The sequence below is a fragment of the Triturus cristatus genome, chromosome 2_2, assembly GCF_964204655.1.
Source record: "Triturus cristatus chromosome 2_2, aTriCri1.1, whole genome shotgun sequence".
Taxonomy (NCBI): domain Eukaryota; kingdom Metazoa; phylum Chordata; class Amphibia; order Caudata; family Salamandridae; genus Triturus; species Triturus cristatus.
The window spans coordinates 1255428015-1255440726 of record NC_140582.1 but is presented as its reverse complement, the minus strand read 5'-3'; the positions used below and the strand labels follow the sequence as shown (position 1 = coordinate 1255440726).

At 45.2% G+C, this 12712-nt stretch overlaps 1 protein-coding gene across 3 annotated transcripts in view; it reads left to right on the top strand.

Annotated features, from left to right (window-relative positions):
• The window catches only part of LOC146863541 (coagulation factor XI-like), a 381607-nt gene that overhangs the window by 290778 nt on the left and 78117 nt on the right, over positions 1-12712 (top strand). The window lies entirely within an intron of this gene.

The window sequence follows — 12712 nt, the reverse complement described above, 5'->3', positions numbered from 1 at the left end:
CTGGTAGACACCTAAGATCCAACGACCTTGGTTTTCACCTGCAGAGAGAGACCTCAGATCTAGTCATAGGATCCACACTGTTCTAAATCACAGATTGCTTTTTCACGCTATACATCAACAGCTCATAGGATCCACACTGTTCTAAATCACAGATCCCTTCTGCATGCTATCCATCAACATCTCATTGGATCCACACTGTTCTAAATCACAGATCCCTTCCACACGCTATCCATCAACAACTCATTGGATATACACTGTTCTAAATCACAGATCCCTTCTGGACACTATCCATCAACAGCTCATAGGATCCACACTGTTCTGAATCACAGATCCCTTCTGCACGCTATCCGTCAACAGGTCATAGGATCCACAGTGTTCTAAATCCCAGATCCCTTCCATACGCTATCCATCAACAACTCACAGAATCCACTCTGTTCTAAATCACAGATCCCTTCCACACGCTATCCATCAACAACTCATTGGATCCACACTGTTCTAAATCACAGATCCCTTCTGCATGCTATCCGTCAGCAGCTCATAGGATCCACACTGCTCTAAATCACAGATCCCTTCCACATGCTATCCATCAACAGCTCATAGAATCCACACAGTTTTAAATCACAGATCCTTCTGCACGCTCTCCTTCAACAGCTCATATGATCCAGACTGTTCTAAAGCACAGATCCCTTCCGCACGCTATCCATCAACAGCCCATAGGATTCACATTGTTCTAAATCACAGATCCCTTCTGCACGCTATCCGTCAGCAGCTCATAGGATCCACACTGCTCTAAATCACAGATCCCTTCCACACGCTATCCATCAACAGCTCATAGGAGTCACACTGTTCTAAATCACAGGTCCCTTCTGCACTCTATCCGTCAACAGCTCATAGGAGTCACACTGTTCTAAGTCACAGGTCCCTTCTGCACTCTATCCGTCAACAGCTCATAGGATCCACACTGTTTTAAATCACAGATCCCTTCTGGACGCTATCCATCAACAGCTCATTGGATCCACACTGTTCTAAATCATAGATCCCTTCCAAACGCTATCCATCAAAAGCTCATAGGATCCACACTGTTCTAAATCACAGATCCCTTCCACACGCTATCCATCAACAGCTCATAGGATCCACACTGTTCTAAATCACAGATCCCTTCTGCACGCTATCCGTCAGCAGCTCATAGGATCCACACTGCTCTAAATCACATATCCCTTCTGCACGCTATCTGTAAACATCTCATAGAATGCACACTGTTCTAAAGCACAGATCCCTTATGCATGCAATCCATCAACAGCTCATAGGATCCACACTGTTTTAAATCACAGATCCCTTCTGCACGCTCTCCTTCAACAGCTCATATAATCCAGACTGTTCTAAAGCACAGATCCCTTCCACATGCAATCCACCAACATCTCATGGAATCCACACTGCTCTAAATCACAGATCCCTTCTGCACGCTATCCGTCAACAGCTCATAGGATCCACACTGCTCTATATCACAGATCCCTTCTACACGCTATCCATCAACAACTCATTGGATCCACACTGTTCTAAATCACAGATCCCTTCCACACGCTATCTATCAACATCTCATTGGATCCACACTGTTCTAAATCACAGATCCCTTCCACACGCTATCCATCAACAGCTCATAGGATCCACACTGTTCTAAATCACAGATCCCTTCCGCACGCTATCCATCCACAGCTCATAGGATCCACACCTTTCTAAATCACAGATCCCTTCCACATGCTATCCATCAACAACTCATTGGATATACACTGTTCTAAATCACAGGTCCCTTCTGCACTCTATCCGTCAACAGCTCATAGGATCCACACTGTTCTAAATCACAGATCCCTTCCACACGCTATCCATCAACAGCTCATAGGATCCACACTGTTCTAAATCACAGATCCCTTCTGCACGCTATCCGTCAGCAGCTCATAGGATCCACACTGCTCTAAATCACATATCCCTTCTGCACGCTATCTGTAAACAGCTCATAGAATGCACACTGTTCTAAAGCACAGATCCCTTATGCATGCAATCCATCAACAGCTCATAGGATCCACACTGTTTTAAATCACAGATCCCTTCTGCACGCTCTCCTTCAACAGCTCATATAATCCAGACTGTTCTAAAGCACAGATCCCTTCCACACGCAATCCACCAACATCTCATGGAATCCACACTGCTCTAAATCACAGATCCCTTCTGCACGCTATCCGTCAACAGCTCATAGGATCCACACTGCTCTATATCACAGATCCCTTCTACACGGTATCCATCAACAACTCATTGGATCCACACTGTTCTAAATCACAGATCCCTTCCACACGCTATCTATCAACATCTCATTGGATCCACACTGTTCTAAATCACAGATCCCTTCCACACGCTATCCATCAACAGCTCATAGGATCCACACTGTTCTAAATCACAGATCCCTTCCGCACGCTATCCATCCACAGCTCATAGGATCCACACCTTTCTAAATCACAGATCCCTTCCACATGCTATCCATCAACAACTCATTGGATATACACTGTTCTAAATCACAGGTCCCTTCTGCACTCTATCCGTCAATAGCTCATAGGATCCACACTGTTCTGAATCACAGATCCCTTCTGCACGCTATCCGTCAACAGGTCATAGGATCCACAGTGTTCTAAATCCCAGATCCCTTCCATACGCTATCCATCAACAACTCATTGGATCCACACTGTTCTAAATCATAGATCCCTTCCAAACGCTATCCCTCAACAGCTCATAGGATTCACACTGTTCTAAATCACAGATCCCTTCCACACGCTATCCATCAACAGCTCATAGGATCCACACTGTTCTAAATCACAGATCCCTTCTGCATGCTATCCGTCAGCAGCTCATAGGATCCACACTGCTCTAAATCACAGATCCCTTCCACATGCTATCCATCAACAGCTCATAGAATCCACACAGTTTAAAATCACAGATCCTTCTGCACGCTCTCCTTCAACAGCTCATATGATTCAGACTGTTCTAAAGCACAGATCCCTTCCGCACGCTATCCATCAACAGCTCATAGGATCCACACTATTCTAAATCACAGATCCCTTCTGCATGCTATCCGTCAGCAGCTCATAGGATCCACACTGCTCTAAATCACAGATCCCTTCTACACGCTATCCATCAACAGCTCATAGGATCCACACTGTTCTAAATCACAGATCCCTTCCACATGCTATCCATCAACAACTCATTGGATCCACACTGTTCTAAATACCAGATCCCTTCTGCACACTAGCCATCAACAGCTCATAGGATCCACACTGTTCTAAATCACAGATCCCTTCCGCACGCTTTCCGTCAGAAGCTCATAGGATCCACACTGTTCTAAATCACAGGTCCCTTCTGCATGCTATCTATCAACATCTCATTGGATCCACACTGTTCTAAATCACAGATCCCTTCCACACGCTATCCATCAACAACTCATTGGATCCACACTGTTCTAAATCATAGATCCCTTCCAAACGCTATCCATCAACAGCTCATAGGATCCACACTGTTCTAGATCACAGATCCCTTCCACACGCTATCCATCAACAGCTCATAGGATCCACACTGTTCTAAATCACAGATCCCTTCTGCACGCTATCCGTCAGCAGCTCATAGGATCCACACTGCTCTAAATCACAGATCCCTTCCACATGCTATCCATCAACAGCTCATAGAATCCACACAGTTTTAAATCACAGATCCCTTCTGCACGCTCTCCTTCAACAGCTCATATGATCCAGACTGTTCTAAAGCACATATCCCTTCCACACGCTATCCACCAACATCTCATGGAATCCACACTGTTCTAAATCACAGGTCCCTTTCACACGCTATCCATCAACAGCTAATAGGATCCACACTATTCTAAATCACAGATCCCTTCTGCATGCTATCCGTCAACAGCTCATAGGATCCACACTGTTCTAAATCACAGATCCCTTCCGCATGCTATCCCTCAACAGGTCATAGAATCCACACTGTTCTACAGCATAGATCCCTTCCACATGCTATCCATCAACAGCTCATAGGATCCACACTGTTCTAAATCATAGATCCCTTCCAAACGCTATCCATCAACAGCTCATAGGACCCACACTGTTCTAAATCACAGATCCCTTCCACACGCTATCCATCAACAGCTCATAGGATCCACACTGTTCTAAATCACAGATCCCTTCTGCACGCTATCCATCAGCAGCTCATAGGATCCACACTGCTCTAAATCACAGATCCCTTCTACACGCTATCCATCAGCAGCTCATTGGATCCACACTGTTCTAAATCAAAGATCCCTTCTGCACTCTATCCATCAACAGCTCATAGGATCCACACTGTTGTAAATCACAGATCCCTTCTGCACACTAGCCATCAACAGCTAATAGGATCCACACTGTTCTAAATCACAGATCCCTTCTGCATGCTCTCCTTCAACAGCTCAAAGGATCCACACTGTTCTAAATCACAGGTCCCTTCTGCACTCTATCCGTCAACAGGTCATAGGATCCACAGTGTTCTAAATCACAGATCCCTTCCATACGCTATCCGTCAACAACTCACAGAATCCACACTGTTCTAAATGACAGATCCCTTCCATACGCTATCCGTCAACAACTCACAGAATCCACACTGTTCTAAATCACAGGTCCCTTCTGCACGCTATCCGTCAGCAGCTCATAGGATCCACACTGTTCTAAATCACAGGTCCCTTCTGCATGCTATCCATCAACAGCTCATAGGATCCACACTGTTCTAAATCACAGATCCCTTCTGCACTCTATCTGTCAACAGCCTATAGGAACCACACTGTTCTAAATCACAAATCCCTTCTGCACGCTATCCATCAACAGCTCATTGGATCCACCCTGTTCTAAATCACAGATCCCTTCCACACGCTATCCTTCAACAGCTAATAGAATCCACACTGTTCTAAAGCATAGATCCCTTCCACACGCTATCCATCAACAGTTCATAGGATCCACACTGTTCTAAATCATAGATCCCTTCCACACGCTATCCATCAACAGTTCATAGGATCCACACTGTTGTAAATCACAGATCCCTTCCAAACGCTATCCATCAACAGCTCATAGGATCCACACTGTTCTAAATCACAGATCCCTTTCACATGCTATCCATCAACAGCTCATAGGATCCACACTGTTCTAAATCACAGATCCCTTCTGCACGCTATCCATCAACAGTTCATAGGATCCCAACTGTTCTAAATCACAGATCCCTTCCAAACGCTATCCATCAACAGCTCATAGGATCCACACTGTTCTAAATCACAGATCCCTTCCACACGCTATCCATCAACAGCTCATAGGATCCACACTGTTCTTAATCACAGATCCCTTCCGCACGCTATCCATCAACAGCTCATAGGATCCACACTGTTCTAAATCACAGATCCCTTCCGCACGCTATCCATCCACAGCTCATAGGATCCACACCTTTCTAAATCACAGATCCCTTCCACATGCTATCCATCAACAACTCATTGGATCCACACTGTTGTAAATCACAGATCCCTTCTGCACTCTATCCGTCAACAGCTCATAGGATCCACACTGTTGTAAATCACAGATCCCTTTTGCACGCTAGCCATCAACAGCTCATAGGATCCACACTGTTCTAAATCACAGATCCCTTCTGCATGCTCTCCTTCAACAGCTCATAGGATCCAGACTGTTGTAAATCACAGATCCCTTCTGCACGCTAGCCATCAACAGCTCATAGGATCCACACTGCGCTAAATCATATATCCCTTCTGCACGCTATCCGTCAAAGGCTCATAGGATCCACTGTGTTCTAAATCACAGATCCCTTCCATGCACTATCCGTCAACAGCTTATAGAATCCACACTGTTCTAAATCACAAATCCCTTCCACATGCTATTCATCAACAGCTCATTGGAGCCACACTGTTCTAAATCACTGATGCCTTCCACACGCTATCCATCAACAGCTCATAGGATCCACACTGTTCTAAATCACAGATCCCTTCCACACGCTATCCATCAACAGCTCATAGGATCCACACTGTTCTAAATCACAGATGCCTTCTGCACGCTATCCGTCAACAGTTCATAGGATCCACACTGTTCTAAATCACAGATCCCTTCCAAATGCTATCCATCAACAGCTCATAGGATCCACACTGTTCTAAATCACAGATCCCTTCCACACGCTATCCATCAACAGCTCATAGGATCCACACTGTTCTAAATCACAGATCCCTTCCACACGCTATCCATCAACAGCTCATAGGATCCACACTGTTCTAAATCACAGATCCCTTCTGCACGCTATCCATCAGCAGCTCATAGGATCCACACTGCTCTAAATCACAGATCCCTTCTACACGCTATCCATCAGCAGCTCATAGGATCCACACTTTTCTAAATCAAAGATCCCTTCTGCACTCTATCCGTCAACAGCTCATAGGATCCACACTGTTGTAAATCACAGATCCCTTTTGCACGCTAGCCATCAACAGCTCATAGGATCCACACTGTTCTAAATCACAGATCCCTTCTGCATGCTCTCCTTCAACAGCTCATAGGATCCAGACTGTTGTAAATCACAGATCCCTTCTGCACGCTAGCCATCAACAGCTCATAGGATCCACACTGCGCTAAATCACATATCCCTTCTGCACGCTATCCGTCAAAGGCTCATAGGATCCACACTGTTCTAAATCACAAATCCCTTCCACATGCTATTCATCAACAGCTCATTGGAGCCACACTGTTCTAAATCACAAATCCCTTCCACACGCTATCCATCAACAGCTCATAGGATCCACACTGTTCTAAATCACAGATGCCTTCTGCACGCTATCCGTCAACAGTTCATAGGATCCACACTGTTCTAAATCACAGATCCCTTCCAAATGCTATCCATCAACAGCTCATAGGATCCACACTGTTCTAAATCACAGATCCCTTCCACACGCTATCCATCAACAGCTCATAGGATCCACACTGTTCTAAATCACAGATCCCTTCCACACGCTATCCATCAACAGCTCATAGGATCCACACTGTTCTAAATCACAGATCCCTTCTGCACGCTATCCATCAGCAGCTCATAGGATCCACACTGCTCTAAATCACAGATCCCTTCTACACGCTATCCATCAGCAGCTCATAGGATCCACACTTTTCTAAATCAAAGATCCCTTCTGCACTCTATCCGTCAACAGCTCATAGGATCCACACTGTTGTAAATCACAGATCCCTTTTGCACGCTAGCCATCAACAGCTCATAGGATCCACACTGTTCTAAATCACAGATCCCTTCTGCATGCTCTCCTTCAACAGCTCATAGGATCCAGACTGTTGTAAATCACAGATCCCTTCTGCACGCTAGCCATCAACAGCTCATAGGATCCACACTGCGCTAAATCACATATCCCTTCTGCACGCTATCCGTCAAAGGCTCATAGGATCCACTGTGTTCTAAATCACAGATCCCTTCCATGCACTATCCGTCAACAGCTCATAGAATCCACACTGTTGTAAATCACAGATCCCTTCTGCACGCTATTCATCAACAGCCCATAGGATCCACACTGTTCTAAATCACTGATGCCTTCTGCACGCTATCCATCAACAGCTCATAGGATCCACACTGTTCTAAATCACAGATCCCTTCCACACGCTATCCATCAACAGCTCATAGGATCCACACTGTTCTAAATCACAGATGCCTTCTGCACGCTATCCGTCAACAGTTCATAGGATCCACACTGTTCTAAATCACAGATGCCTTCTGCACGCTATCCGTCAACAGTTCATAGGATCCACACTGTTCTAAATCACAGATCCCTTCCAAATGCTATCCATCAACAGCTCATAGGATCCACACTGTTCTAAATCACAGATCCCTTCCACACGCTATCCATCAACAGCTCATAGGATCCACACTGTTCTAAATCACAGATCCCTTCCACACGCTATCCATCAACAGCTCATAGGATCCACACTGTTCTAAATCACAGATCCCTTCTGCACGCTATCCATCAGCAGCTCATAGGATCCACACTGCTCTAAATCACAGATCCCTTCTACACGCTATCCATCAGCAGCTCATAGGATCCACACTTTTCTAAATCAAAGATCCCTTCTGCACTCTATCCGTCAACAGCTCATAGGATCCACACTGTTGTAAATCACAGATCCCTTCTGCATGCTATCCATCAACAGCTCATTGGATCCACCCTGTTCTAAATCGCAGATCCCTTCCACACGCTATCCTTCAACAGCTAATAGAATCCACACTGTTCTAAAGCATAGATCCCTTCCACACGCTATCCATCAACAGTTCATAGGATCCACACTGTTCTAAAGCATAGATCCCTTCCACACGCTATCCATCAACAGTTCATAGGATCCACACTGTTCTAAATCACTGATGCCTTCTGCACGCTATCCATCAACAGTTCATAGGATCCACACTGTTTTAAATCACAGATCCCTTCCAAATGCTATCCATCAACAGCTCATAGGATCCACACTGTTCTAAATCACAGATCCCTTCCACACGCTATCCATCAACAGCTCATAGGATCCACACTGTTCTAAATCACAGATCCCTTCCGCACGCTATCCATCAACAGCTCATAGGATCCACACTGTTCTAAATCACAGATCCCTTCCGCACGCTATCCATCCACAGGTCATAGGATCCACACCTTTCTAAATCACAGATCCCTTCCACATGCTATCCATCAACAACTCATTGGATCCACACTGTTGTAAATCACAGATCCCTTCTGCACTCTATCCGTCAACAGCTCATAGGATCCACACTGTTGTAAATCACAGATCCCTTTTGCACGCTAGCCATCAACAGCTCATAGGATCCACACTGTTCTAAATCACAGATCCCTTCTGCATGCTCTCCTTCAACAGCTCATAGGATCCAGACTGTTGTAAATCACAGATCCCTTCTGCACGCTAGCCATCAACAGCTCATAGGATCCACACTGCGCTAAATCATATATCCCTTCTGCACGCTATCCGTCAAAGGCTCATAGGATCCACTGTGTTCTAAATCACAGATCCCTTCCATGCACTATCCGTCAACAGCTTATAGAATCCACACTGTTCTAAATCACAAATCCCTTCCACATGCTATTCATCAACAGCTCATTGGAGCCACACTGTTCTAAATCACTGATGCCTTCCACACGCTATCCATCAACAGCTCATAGGATCCACACTGTTCTAAATCACAGATCCCTTCCACACGCTATCCATCAACAGCTCATAGGATCCACACTGTTCTAAATCACAGATGCCTTCTGCACGCTATCCGTCAACAGTTCATAGGATCCACACTGTTCTAAATCACAGATCCCTTCCAAATGCTATCCATCAACAGCTCATAGGATCCACACTGTTCTAAATCACAGATCCCTTCCACACGCTATCCATCAACAGCTCATAGGATCCACACTGTTCTAAATCACAGATCCCTTCCACACGCTATCCATCAACAGCTCATAGGATCCACACTGTTCTAAATCACAGATCCCTTCTGCACGCTATCCATCAGCAGCTCATAGGATCCACACTGCTCTAAATCACAGATCCCTTCTACACGCTATCCATCAGCAGCTCATAGGATCCACACTTTTCTAAATCAAAGATCCCTTCTGCACTCTATCCGTCAACAGCTCATAGGATCCACACTGTTGTAAATCACAGATCCCTTTTGCACGCTAGCCATCAACAGCTCACAGGATCCACACTGTTCTAAATCACAGATCCCTTCTGCATGCTCTCCTTCAACAGCTCATAGGATCCAGACTGTTGTAAATCACAGATCCCTTCTGCACGCTAGCCATCAACAGCTCATAGGATCCACACTGCGCTAAATCACATATCCCTTCTGCACGCTATCCGTCAAAGGCTCATAGGATCCACACTGTTCTAAATCACAAATCCCTTCCACATGCTATTCATCAACAGCTCATTGGAGCCACACTGTTCTAAATCACAAATCCCTTCCACACGCTATCCATCAACAGCTCATAGGATCCACACTGTTCTAAATCACAGATGCCTTCTGCACGCTATCCGTCAACAGTTCATAGGATCCACACTGTTCTAAATCACAGATCCCTTCCAAATGCTATCCATCAACAGCTCATAGGATCCACACTGTTCTAAATCACAGATCCCTTCCACACGCTATCCATCAACAGCTCATAGGATCCACACTGTTCTAAATCACAGATCCCTTCCACACGCTATCCATCAACAGCTCATAGGATCCACACTGTTCTAAATCACAGATCCCTTCTGCACGCTATCCATCAGCAGCTCATAGGATCCACACTGCTCTAAATCACAGATCCCTTCTACACGCTATCCATCAGCAGCTCATAGGATCCACACTTTTCTAAATCAAAGATCCCTTCTGCACTCTATCCGTCAACAGCTCATAGGATCCACACTGTTGTAAATCACAGATCCCTTTTGCACGCTAGCCATCAACAGCTCATAGGATCCACACTGTTCTAAATCACAGATCCCTTCTGCATGCTCTCCTTCAACAGCTCATAGGATCCAGACTGTTGTAAATCACAGATCCCTTCTGCACGCTAGCCATCAACAGCTCATAGGATCCACACTGCGCTAAATCACATATCCCTTCTGCACGCTATCCGTCAAAGGCTCATAGGATCCACTGTGTTCTAAATCACAGATCCCTTCCATGCACTATCCGTCAACAGCTCATAGAATCCACACTGTTGTAAATCACAGATCCCTTCTGCACGCTATTCATCAACAGCCCATAGGATCCACACTGTTCTAAATCACTGATGCCTTCTGCACGCTATCCATCAACAGCTCATAGGATCCACACTGTTCTAAATCACAGATCCCTTCCACACGCTATCCATCAACAGCTCATAGGATCCACACTGTTCTAAATCACAGATGCCTTCTGCACGCTATCCGTCAACAGTTCATAGGATCCACACTGTTCTAAATCACAGATGCCTTCTGCACGCTATCCGTCAACAGTTCATAGGATCCACACTGTTCTAAATCACAGATCCCTTCCAAATGCTATCCATCAACAGCTCATAGGATCCACACTGTTCTAAATCACAGATCCCTTCCACACGCTATCCATCAACAGCTCATAGGATCCACACTGTTCTAAATCACAGATCCCTTCCACACGCTATCCATCAACAGCTCATAGGATCCACACTGTTCTAAATCACAGATCCCTTCTGCACGCTATCCATCAGCAGCTCATAGGATCCACACTGCTCTAAATCACAGATCCCTTCTACACGCTATCCATCAGCAGCTCATAGGATCCACACTTTTCTAAATCAAAGATCCCTTCTGCACTCTATCCGTCAACAGCTCATAGGATCCACACTGTTGTAAATCACAGATCCCTTCTGCATGCTATCCATCAACAGCTCATTGGATCCACCCTGTTCTAAATCGCAGATCCCTTCCACACGCTATCCTTCAACAGCTAATAGAATCCACACTGTTCTAAAGCATAGATCCCTTCCACACGCTATCCATCAACAGTTCATAGGATCCACACTGTTCTAAAGCATAGATCCCTTCCACACGCTATCCATCAACAGTTCATAGGATCCACACTGTTCTAAATCACTGATGCCTTCTGCACGCTATCCATCAACAGTTCATAGGATCCACACTGTTTTAAATCACAGATCCCTTCCAAATGCTATCCATCAACAGCTCATAGGATCCACACTGTTCTAAATCACAGATCCCTTCCACACGCTATCCATCAACAGCTCATAGGATCCACACTGTTCTAAATCACAGATCCCTTCCACACGCTATCCATCAACAGCTCATAGGATCCACACTGTTCTAAATCACAGATCCCTTCCACACGCTATCCATCAACAGCTCATAGGATCCACACTGTTCTAAATCACAGATCCCTTCTGCACGCTATCCATCAGCAGCTCATAGGATCCACACTGCTCTAAATCACAGATCCCTTCTACACGCTATCCATCAGCAGCTCATAGGATCCACACTTTTCTAAATCAAAGATCCCTTCTGCACTCTATCCGTCAACAGCTCATAGGATCCACACTGTTGTAAATCACAGATCCCTTCTGCATGCTATCCATCAACAGCTCATTGGATCCACCCTGTTCTAAATCGCAGATCCCTTCCACACGCTATCCTTCAACAGCTAATAGAATCCACACTGTTCTAAAGCATTGATCCCTTCCACACGCTATCCATCAACAGTTCATAGGATCCACACTGTTCTAAATCATAGATCCCTTCCACACGCTATCCATCAACAGTTCATAGGATCCACACTGTTCTAAATCACTGATCCCTTCCAAACGCTATCCATCAACAGCTCATAGGATCCACACTGTTCTAAATCACAGATCCCTTCCACACGCTATCCATCAACAGCTCATAGGATCCACACTGTTCTAAATCACAGATGCCTTCTGCACGCTATCCGTCAACAGCTCATAGGATCCACACTGTTCTAAATCACAGATCCCTTCTGCACGCTATTCGTCAGCAGCTCATAGAATCCACACTGTTCTAAATCACAGATGCCTTCTGCACGCTATCCGTCAACAGCTCATAGGATCTACACTGTTCTAAAT